Raw genomic sequence first — 11,550 nt, forward strand, 5'->3', positions numbered from 1 at the left:
CCACTCCCTTGGTAACCAAACACTCATATCTATGAGCCTATGGGGGGGGGGGCTATTCTTATTCGAACAACCACATTCCACCCCCTGGTCCTCATAGGTTTGTAGCCATATCATAATGTAAAACGCATTCGGTCCAACTTTAGAAGTCTGCACAGTCTATCACCAGCTCGACACTGTTTAAAAGTCCAAAGCTCAAAGTCTCTTCTGGGAGCCATGAGCTCTCTTAACGGTAAATCTCTGTAAAAATCAACATCAAAAAAGCAGATCACATCCTTCCAACACACAATGGCACAGGATATGCATTACCATCCCAAGAGGGAGGAAAGGAAGCATAGTGAGAAAATACTGGATTAAAGCAAGACCGAAACCCCAAACCCTGCATCTCCACGCTTGGCGTCAAATCAGTCCTCAGACCCCCAACTCCTTTCAGCTTTGTTGACTGCAGCACACTCCTTTCTCTTGGTCTGCTTGCACTCCTTGTTAGCAGCTCTCCTTGGTAGGTCTCCCATGGCTCTGGCATCTCCAACACCTTGGGGGTCTCCCATGTTGTGCAGGCTTCACCTTCACAGCGTCATGAAATGGCCTTTCTGGGCCTCCATACAGAGACACCCTAGCCCCACATCTGGCCTCAGCAGCTCTCCTTAGTCACGGAAGGAGATTCCATAACCACTTCCTTATATCCTTAAGGCCAAAGCTGCCAATTTTGCTGCGTGCTGGGGCTGGAACATGGCCCCCTCAATGAAATTTCCTCTACCTTTCTGTTGTTGATGCTTTTCTTCACTGCCTCAGTGAGGCTGTCCTGGAACTCACTTTGTAGACGAGGCTAGCCTTGAGCTCAGGGGTCTGCCTGCCTCTGCCTCCTGCTGCTGGTATTAAAGGCCTGCGCCATCACACCTGACCCTAAGATTTTCTTTAATCCCACTTCACAAGTTGGAAGCATAGCTGGGTGGATTCTTGCCCTGAGGTCACCGCTCTCTTTATTCGTTTAGCATTAAAAACTAGAAACTAGAAGTTTCTTTAAACATTTTATCTCCTTGAACACGGAGCTTAGCTCCATTACACTTCCGGGTGCCCCCCTTTCTCCTCAAACTGTACGTTTTGTGTTTTTCCTTGCTCAGCTTGCTCCTTTTTCATCATTATAGATCTGCATAAGACTGTCCACCAATGACCTTGTGACACCGTCACTACTAGGATGTTTTGAAATCTCCCTCGCCTGTATCATTAATCCAAAACTCTTCAGTTTAGCCTCAGGCAGACTTTTCAGACAAGGGCAAAAAACAGGCACATTCTTTGCCAAAATATCGCGAGAACAGCCTCTAGGATACTTACTAATATTCTTCTCCTCTGAAACCTCTTGAGCTGGGCCATCATAATCTCCACCGCTCTCGGCAGCGCTGTGTTCGCTGCTCCTGCCAGGATGGCCCTTTAAGGCCCACTGAAAGTGTTCAACTGTTTTCCTACCCCAAGTCAGATTCCGTGCCCCTCCCTTGCCCGGAAGAGACACTATGACCATGACAACTCTTATAAAAGAAAGAATTTAATTGGCGCAGGCTTATACTTAGAGGTTTAGTCCATTGTCATCATGGCAGGAAGCATGGTGGACACAGACAGACATGGTGCTGGAGAAGGAGCTAAGAGTTCTATATCTGGACCTACAGGCAGCAGGGAGAGAGAAAGAGAGAGAGAGAGAGAGAGAGAGAGAGAGAGAGACAGAGAGAGAGACAGAGAGAGAGACAGAGAGAGAGACAGAGAGAGAGACAGAGAGAGAGACAGAGAGAGAGACAGAGAGAGAGAGACAGAGAGAGACAGAGAGAGAGAGAGAGAGACAGAGAGAGAGAGACAGACAGACAGACAGACCAGACAGACAGACAGACAGACAGACAGACCAAACAGACAGACAGACAGACAGACAGACAGACAGACAGACAGACAGACCAGATAGACCAGACAGACAGACAGAAAGACAGACAGAGCGACACATTTCCTCCAGCAAGGCCACATCTAATGGTACCAGTCCCTGGAGACCACGTATTCAAACATCCATGAGCCTATGCAAGCCGTTCTTATTCAAAACACCACTCCCAGCTGGCCACGGTGGCACAAGTGCTTTTAATCCCAACACTTCCCAGCACTCGGGAGGCAGAGGCAGGTGGATGGTTGTGAGTTCAAGGCCAGCCTGGTCTACAAAGTGAGTCCAGGACAGCCAGAGCTACACAGAGAAACCCTGTCTCGAAAAAACGAAACAAAACTAATCAAAACACCACACCCAGCATGCCTGCTTTCTTTGAGGCAGGGGCTTGCTAGTTACGCTGTCTACGCTGGTCTTGACCTTGTTGCTCTGCATTCTAAGTTCTCTGCTTAACATTTCTTTAAAACTTCCCCATCATTCTGTGCCCTGCTGGACCTTCACCATAGGACACTACAGACATCTTTTCAAAGATAACCCTCACCCTCCACTGGTTATTACCAGCCGCTAGACAGGATGTGTTTGGCTGAATAAATGAAGAAGAACCCAGGAAAAAATTGGCTCAAGTAAATAGCTTATTTTCTCATGTAAGAAGACTAAAGAAAAATGTTGATCCATCCTACAGTACCTTTAAAGTTTTTCATTCTTTTTGTTTGTTTGTTTGAGACAGGGTTTCTCTGTGTAGCATTGACTGTCCTGGACTCACTTTGTAGCCCAGGTTGGCTTTGAACTCACAGAGATCCACCTGTTTCTGTCTCCCTAAGTGCGGGGACTACAGGCGTGTGCTACTGCACCCGGCGTGTATTTCATTCTTAGCAGCCTCTCTCTCTTCATGGTTGTTCATTCATGATCACAAAGTAAGTTCCATCACCAAGGACAATACATCTGTGTTCCAACTGTGTAGGAGAGAGAAGTAAATAGCATTATCTATTTCTCATCCAGATGCCATCATGAATGCCAACGTTTCACCAGCAGAACGAGGTCACACAGTGTGATTGTTAAAATGCTCATTGTCAGATTGACTGAGTCTTGACTCACCTGAGCTGCATCTCTCGCTGTGTTTGGGGGCGTGAGGAGGGAGGGACCCACCTTGGGTGTTGGCAGCACTGTCCTGTGGTCTGGAGTTCTGAAGAGAATAGATAAAAAAGAAACAGAAAGCTGAGCATTACTATGACCTGCTCTTGGACTGAGGGCAAAATGTAAACAGTGACCTCCCATGCTTCTGCCACCAGGCCTTCCTACCATGAAGGACTGTGTTCCCTTAAACCGTGGGCCCAAGTAAACCCACCCACCCACCTTTACAGAAGTTGCTTCTTAAGTTTTGCTACATTTAATTAGTCGTGTGGTGTGTGTGTGTGTGTGTGTGTGTGTGTGTGTGTGTGTATTTCCATGAGGGATGCACACAGTTCTGGTCCGTCTCTGCATGTGCACGCTCATGTGAACATGAGTGCCACAGCATGCATATGTAGGTCAGAGGGCAACTTGTGGGAAGGAGTTCTCTCCACCACATGAGTCCTAGGCACCAAATTTAGGTCATCAGGCTTGGCAGCAGGTCCCTTTGGCAGCCAGCTCAGTGACTCCTGAAGCTCCTTCTGTCAAGTGTTTTGTCAAAGCAGCAAGGAAAGTCATTATACAATTATCCCAGTTGCAAAAGAGGCTGGGGAAAATTGCAACAGCCTTTTGACCTATATTAGAAGAGGACAAAGAAAAATGACATTGGTAGTGGCCAGATGTCATGGACTCAAGGTGACGCTAGGCTTTAATGCAGAGAATTGACCTCTTGAACCCAGGATGCCTCTTTCTGGACTTAGTCATCCGGCCTCTGGCTTCCCTCAGCAGTGTGGCCTCACTATGACAACTGTCTTGTATTGCTCTGCTTTGCACCACAGACTTTGGAGATTATTCTGGGTTCTGACTGAGGCCGGTGAAGAGAACCTTCTAGAAAGAATGTTTAGGATAGGCAGCTCCTGACATGGTTCCAAATGGCCCGCTTCTGGTGTTGGGGTGCCTGTGTACCCACCTCTCCCTGAGTGGGACTTGTTTCTAATGAATAAAACGCAGCAAACGGAAGAGATGTCGCTCTGGGGACTGCACTAGAGTCAACACACAAAGGAGCTGCATGTTTCTCTTGCTGGTGTCTTTCTGTATCGCATCGCTGAAGCAAGCTGCCATGTTGGAGAGGCGTCAGTCAGTGGAGGCACAGTGCCCCTGGCCGGTGCCCACAAGGGATCACACGGAAGCAGATCCTGCCCCAGCTGACCCTTGCGATGACTGTTGTCCTCGCTGAGACCTTGACTGCAGCCTCTGGGAGGCTTCCACGATGAAGACTCAGTTGAGCTACACCTCGCAAGATCTGGGGCAAATGCGAGATGATGCTGGAATGAATCATTGCCTGGTGCTCTGCATTTGGGGGCAATTTGCCACAGAGCAGTGGGTCTTCTGGAAGTCCATCTCTTCCGAAACAAGCAACTCCTGTCTCAGCACCACTACTGTGTCCTCTAAATATTCACCCCTTCACACGGCTGCAGGGCAAGAGCCCCTGTGCCTAAGAAGGTGGGGCAAGGCCATCAGTCGTGGGTGGGACGCCCCTCTCTGCCCTTCTGCTTTGGTATTTAAGGAGTTTTTCTTTAGTTTTTGACAATTTCACACGTATAGACAGAATATTGCAGTTGTACTCACACCCCCGTTTTTCTTCTGAACCCCTTCTTCTTCACATCTGGTCTTGAGTGATCATTAGAGAAAATGACTCCCTCTCCCATAGCAACTATTGTCATTGGCTCCTCAGGGAGGGATGGTGTCCTGTGAACACCTCTACCTATTACGGAAAGTCGGAGGGTCCAATCATGTGCAGAGAGCTGTGGCTGCTGTGTGTGACGGCAATTTCACCCATCCTCAGGCTCTTATGGTCTTTCCACGCTCTCTTTTATGGTGTTTTCTGTAGCTCTGTTTACTTATCCTGTAAAAAAGTGTGTGTGTGTGTGTGTGTGTGTGTGTGTGTGTGTGTGTGTGTGTGTGTGTTTATGGGTATGTACATGCATACATGTGTGTGGGCCAGAGTCAGCACTGTTCCTCTCCCGCTCCTCCCTTTATTCTTTGAGACAGGGTCTCCTGCTGACCTTTGAGTTCACCGATTTAGTGGTGCCCCAGGATCCTGCTCTGTCTTCTCAGCACTGGGATTACAAACCGACATCACCACATACATCCATCTTCTTTCATGTATTCCGGGTCCTCGTGCCTTGTGGCAGATCACTGGCTGAGCCGTCCCCCCGGGTTTCGCTTTTTACATTGTCTGATGCGTTCTTGGGGACTTCATCTCAAGGGGAAGGGAGGACATACCAGCCTTTATTGCTACAAAGATTGGTGTATCTAAGATGAATGCCTCTCTCTGTGCCCCTGGTGCATCCCGGGAACTGAAATTTGCATGGTGCATTTAAAAGGAACCAAGCTTCTGGACCTTCTGGGTCCTTCTATTCCCCCGATTCTTCCAGGAGCCCCACAAGAAGACCCTCAAGGCTGGTGGATCTGGACGGGGTGGGGGGCGGGGCTGCATGAACTGATGCGCCAACTCAGGACAATGCATACAGTAAACCTAGACCGCTCCCCTGTTCAGATCTAGCCAATAGACAGCTCATTCTCCACAGTTGTGTGGAGAGCGGGGACTGACTCTGACATGAACTGTGGTGCCCCCAAGTTGGTTACTTCCCCTTGGTGGGGAGGCCCTGCAGCACACAGATGAAGGGGAAGCAGGCTATTTGGATGAAACTGATAGGCTGTGCTCATATGGTGGGGGAGGAGGTCCCCTTCTGTCATAGACCTAGGGGAGGGGAATAGGGCGAAAGAGGTGAGGGAAAGAGGGAGAGAACAGGAAGATATAAGTGAGAAGATAACAATCAAGATGTAATCTGAATAAATTATACATATGTATATATACATATATACATATATATGCATACACACACACACACACACAAAACTAAGCTTGCTTTCCACCCCTGATGCTCAAAGGAATGGTGCCTGATGGCTGCTCCTGACAGGGTGGTATAGTTTTCTCCAGGGGCCTCTGCCTGGCAGCCTTAGATCTCATCTCAAGAGGAAGGTCCCTGGTACCCATCTCAGCCACGCCCTCCTAGTCCACCTCACTGGTCACTCCACTACTTGTTTCAAATAAGTCTTGCTGTGTAGCTGTACAGCATATATGTAGTGAACAGTTAAGATGTGCATGTGTGTTCATGTGCACATATGTGTGTGCATACATGAGTGTGGAGGCCAGAGGTCAACAGCGGATGTCTTCCTCAATTGTGTGCTTTTTTTTTTTTTTTTGACACAGTCTCTCACCGAACCTGGAGCTCTGATTCAGCTAGCCTGGCTGGCCTCAGCAGTCCTCCCTCTGGCCTCCCAGCTATGAAATGCAGCCTCACTCTGCCTCGCCCAGCTTTCTGTATAGGCACCGGAGAGCTGGACGCGGGTTCTGATGCTTGCACAGCAAGCAGTTACCAGCTGAGCCATCCTTCCAGCCCCCTTCAGTGAGAGTTGGACCTGCCTCTCTGACCTTCTTATTGCTGCTGAGCTTGGAGCCAAGGTTTTATTTGTTATCTTTCACCCAAGCACCAACTCACATTTCAAAAGGGCTGAGCGTTGGCTCATATTTGTGGAGATGCAAAGCAAATTTGACAGAAGGAGAAACCGGTTGAGATGTGCGTGTCGTTCCCCCCCCCCCCCCCCCCCCCCCCCCCGAGAACGAGCTGAGGATCAGGATCTCACTTTGTGCGTCTGTGTCCCTCGGTGTACCCCCAGTAGTGGACATGGCTGTGAGTGAGTGGGTGACCCTGCCTATAGGTGCACCTACATACAGCCTTCTGTCCCTTTCATGAACCCAGGGCCTCCAATCTGGGACCCGCCCTCTGGCTTCCTTTCTGTGCGCTGATCCCTCAGAGCCTGGGCAAGGGTTTAAGAGTCCAGCAGGACCTTCCCTCAGAAGCCCAGAGAAAGCTCTGTTCCTTTCAAAGTACTTGGTGACAGGACCCTCACCTGGCACTACACACGTAGGGTGCCGAGCAGCATTCCCCCCCCACCCCCGCCCCGCCCCGCCCCCCGCCCTGAGCTCTCCTACCTCTGCAGCTTCCCAGCTTCCCTGATCTCTGTTCAATGCGTGATTTTTTACGATCGATCTTATATCCGGCACAATCCGATTTATGGCTCCTGCATCTTATGAAATTACACAGATGTTGCCGCTCTGCTTCTCTCCAGGACAGTAAAAGGCAATAACGTTCTTGCAGATTTCGACAGCAGGCAATTCAATAAAGGGCCATGTATATTTTATAAGTACAATAAAGACGAAGGCTGTGTGCCCGCATTGCGGCCCGCTAGGGCCCAGCGCTGCACGGGCCGGCAAGTGCCCTCCCCCTTCCTGTCTGCTTGTCGATCAGAGCTCTTCCCCGTCACACAGGGGACCTGGGAGATTTATCCTTTTTCTGATCCATTATTTAAGTTCGGCTCCAGGGACCCTACAATGGGGGCTGTTTAAATTTTAAAGGTGTTTGTGGAACTTAACACTTTCCTCCTCCTGATTCACACTATAAAATTTTATCTATATTTTTGTTGCCCCATAAAATGTTTCTATCTTATCGGACGGCTTGTCCTTTTATGGGCAAAGCCATAAATACCTGATGAGGTGAGGGTTGGTGGAAGGTCCCGGAGGGGCTCAGGAGAGATGGGAGAAGAGAGGCCTCCCCAACTCTGTAGCCCAGGGTGGTCGTGGGCTGACACCACTCTTCCCCAATTCAGTTTCTGGAAGACGGCGAGGTCCCCGGTACTCACTATCTGGGACTGCTCTGAGGATGTAGCACCTGGCCCAGCATGTGCAAAGGTCCTGAGGCGGGAACTGTGGGGATGTGGGGATGTGGGGATGTGAAAAATCTCTGGATCAAAGTGGTTTCCTCTTCAGGGTCAAGATGACCTTCAGGGCTGGACAGGGTTGCAAGCAAAGCTCTGAGGAACCCAGCAGGTACTCACCTCTGTGTCCTCACAGAACAGAGATGTCACAGCTCCCATCCCATAAGGGTGTTGGTATGAATTAAGTGACTTGGTGCTGGTCACATGGCTGGCTCACCACCCTGTACCCTCCTCCTAAATGTCAGATGTGGCTGTTACATCATCACTATTAGAGAGCAGGGCCGAGATCAGGGAAAGAAAAGCGAAGCACCCAGGAGTGAATTAGAAAGGGCATTCCTCGCTCTCGGGTCTGCGGGGCAGGGCAGGTGGCTGGGAGTGTGCACCTCCTAATACTGGCTACCCTGTATGTCTTGCAGCTATACCCTGGCCCTGGCTCAGCTCTCTGGGACTTTTCCAAGTTTGCTTGGTGCATCGATATGCCAGGACAGACACAGGCTCCTGGGTCCGGGCAGTGGGAACAGCGTCTAAATCCTAAGCTGAGCAGGCAGAACCTTTGATGGTCCGTGGGCCAAACAAGGCTCATCCCCTGCAGGCTGTACACACTGATGCCAGCCCTACACCTGCCGTTTACTGGGTATGAAGAATCACACTTAATCTCTGGCCTCAAGCGGCACCCAGTCTGGTGATGGGGGTCGGGGGTGGGGGTGGGGTAACACACCTCTGCATGGAGAGATTGCAGGGACTGCATTGGGGAGCAGAACGTTGGGATGCAAGGTGGGTGTGGCAGTGAAGGGCAGCAGGAAAGGCATCGTTTGAGGGAACTGAGGAAGGATAAGCAGGAGGCTGCCGAGTAGGAAGGGTCTCTCTGGTGACCACCAAGCACCAGGACACCACTGGGCTTGCTACACCTGTGGGGCCTGAGGATGGAGACATAGGCCTTCATCTGTTTCTTGTGCTTTCATGAGCAGGAATGAGGGTGGTGGTGGTGGTGGTGGAAACAAGCAATGCTGCAACAACAGCAAAGAGCTGAGTTCATCTGAACTCTGGGGCTACGGAGAGATGGGCCCCAGTGTAGCTTGGAGTAGAGGCAAAGCCCCTGGGCCTGTTGCTTCTGCACCACGCAGAATTGGAGGTCTGCCTGGCATCACAGGGGAAGCGGAACCATGGGAACTGTACGGACACAGAACCCTTGTATGGACACACATTGTCGCTTTAGCCAAAGGCAGTCCCAGGGGAGGGAGGAGCTTTGCTGCAAGATTTCAGCAGTGAACAATTTCTGGCAGCTGAGTGGCTACCTGCATCCTGAGAAGGATTCCAACTCTTTATCTGAGTCTCTACTCCTGCTATTGCCTCGCCCTGTCTAAGGGGATGGCTAGGCACCCGTCCTAGGACAATTCCAGACTTGCCACTTCACTTGTATTAGGACAACTCCTACCAAAAATAAATAAACAGGCAAAAAAAAAAAAAAACCCCTCATAATAAACTAAACAGCCAAGTATTGATGAGTATTGAAGAAATTGTGGTCAATAAGCAAAACAAGTTTTATCATTGTAACTATTCATCTTATGCTTCTGTGGTATCAAGTGCACAATATTATACTTGCTGTGGACAGCTGTGCAGCGGTCTTACAAAAGGTTAAAAATAATATTAACATATGATTTGGTTATTTTACCTCTGGGTATAGGCCCCAGTGAACTAAAATAAGGACTCAAAGCAAGTTTTGTATATGTTTTCATAGCAGCATTAGCACAAGAGCCAAGAGCTAGTGGCAGCAGCCCACCTGTCCATCGGTAGATGGATAGATAAATAAATAGTGGTATGTACACACAATGGAGTGTTGTTTAGCCCCAGAAAGGGATGGAACTGTAGAGCCAGGTAGGGTAGCACACGTATCTGAAATCCTGGTGCCCCTGTGATCAGTTGGGAGAAGGAAGACAGAAGAATCCCTATGCCAGTTAGCCCAACCTTAAGAGGTCCTGTCTCAAATGAAGTAGACGCTGAGTATTGACACCCGAGGCTGGTCTCTGACCTCACACACATGCCTTAACCGTATGCACCTGCATTCACACATGTATATGCACATGTGTCACACACTCATCATAGACACTCGTCGCACATGAGAGGAAGGAAATTGTGATTGCGAGCTGTGTCGTAGACAAAGCTTGAAGACGCATGTGAAGTGAAATAAGGCCTGATGCCATGGGGTCTGACTTACAGGGTCCTTAGAGAAGCCAAGTTCACAGAGAAAATGGCATAGAGGTGCCACCGGAGGAGGGACTGAAGGGGTAGTGTTTAATATGTGGAGAGTGTTGGTGTAGCGAAGCATTCTAGTTGGCTTTGACCATCAACTCGACGCAGCCGAGACTCACCTGAGAGTCTCGGGATTTCCCAGATTAGATTGGCCTGTAAATTAATCTGTGCAGGCCTGTCTTTACTGTTTTTTTTTATATGAGGACCCAGGCCACTCTGGGTGGTTCCCTTCCCTACGCAGATGGTCTGAGCTACATAAAAATGCCAGGTGAGCATGAGCCAGTGGGAGGCAGGTAGCCAGCAACGTTCCTCTATGATTTCCGTCTCTAGTTTTTGCTTGGATTCCTGTCTAGCTGCCCTCCGTGATGGGCTGTGACCTGGAAGTCGAAGCCAAATACACCCTTTCCTCTCTCCTAGTTTCGTTTGGTCAGAGTGGGCTATGAAGAGCAACAGATGAACCTGGAAGGAAAGGTGAAGGGTTCTCGAGAGGGATGGTGGCAGACGTATTTGTCGTGTGCTATATATTGCACAACAGGGAGGATGTATCTCGTACAAGAACAGCATACTCACCCAGGCGTGGTGGCGCACGCCTTTAATCCCAGCACTCGGGAGGCAGAGGCAGGCGGATCGCTGTGAGTTCGAGGCCAGCCTGGTCTACAAAGCGAGTCTAGGACTGCCAAAAAACAACAAACAAACAAACAAAAAAGAACGACACACTCAATGTTTGTTAGGATGGTGTCTGTATGTGGATTTTTACCACAATTAAAGTAAAAAGTAACTAAAAAAAATATTAAGACTTGAGGGGGGAGTGGCATGAGGGTGGGACTGGAGGAGAGGAGGGAGGGGACTGTGACCAGGTTGTAAGGTGATTAAATCAATCAATCAATCAATCAATCAATCAATGGGAAAAAGGAAAAAAAAAAGGCTTGAAAGGGCAAGAGGCGTGTTATGGACACTTACTTTGTTGAAGTATCATTTAATGACCTGAAATAATCTTCTAGAATATAGAACAGAGAGAAGATATGTGTGAGGGAAAAGTTAAGAGACAGGGTGCCTGGAACAAAGAGAGCATTTACCTATGAAGAAATGAGATGCGAACGGGTTCCAGACTTCCCTTTATCTCCGCTGGACACGAGAACAGCGTGTACGGATTTCCTTAAAGTGTCCATTCATGGAGAAGCAAAGGCACACGAAGATAGACCATGTGCCGCTCACTGATAGCTGGCCGCCCATGGCTGTCAGTTTTGCTGGGGTCGGAACCGCCATGGAAACTCAGCTGTGGGTGTGTCCATCAGGTGTTTCCAGGAAGGTTTCACTGAGGAAGATTCACTCCAAATGTGGGTAGCATTTGCATTCTAGGTCTAGACAGGATGGGGAAAAGAAAGGAAGGAAGGAGGAAAGGAAGGAAGGAAGAAGGAAGGAAGGAAGGAAGGAAGGAAAAG

The 11,550-nt window shown here is 49.3% G+C and overlaps 1 long non-coding RNA gene across 1 annotated transcript; it reads right to left on the minus strand.

Moving 5' to 3' along the window:
* Positions 1 to 222: 222 nt before the first annotated feature.
* LOC311606687 lies at positions 223 to 5,183 on the minus strand. The gene is made up of 3 exons (XR_014782399.1): positions 5,083 to 5,183; positions 3,005 to 3,092; positions 223 to 237 (listed from the first exon to the last, which is right to left on the minus strand). It is a non-coding gene; the product is annotated as an uncharacterized lncRNA (long non-coding RNA).
* Positions 5,184 to 11,550: the final 6,367 nt, after the last annotated feature.

The sequence above is a fragment of the Acomys minous genome (genome assembly GCF_964271855.1).
Source record: "Acomys minous genome assembly, chromosome: 10".
Taxonomy (NCBI): Eukaryota; Metazoa; Chordata; class Mammalia; order Rodentia; family Muridae; genus Acomys; species Acomys minous.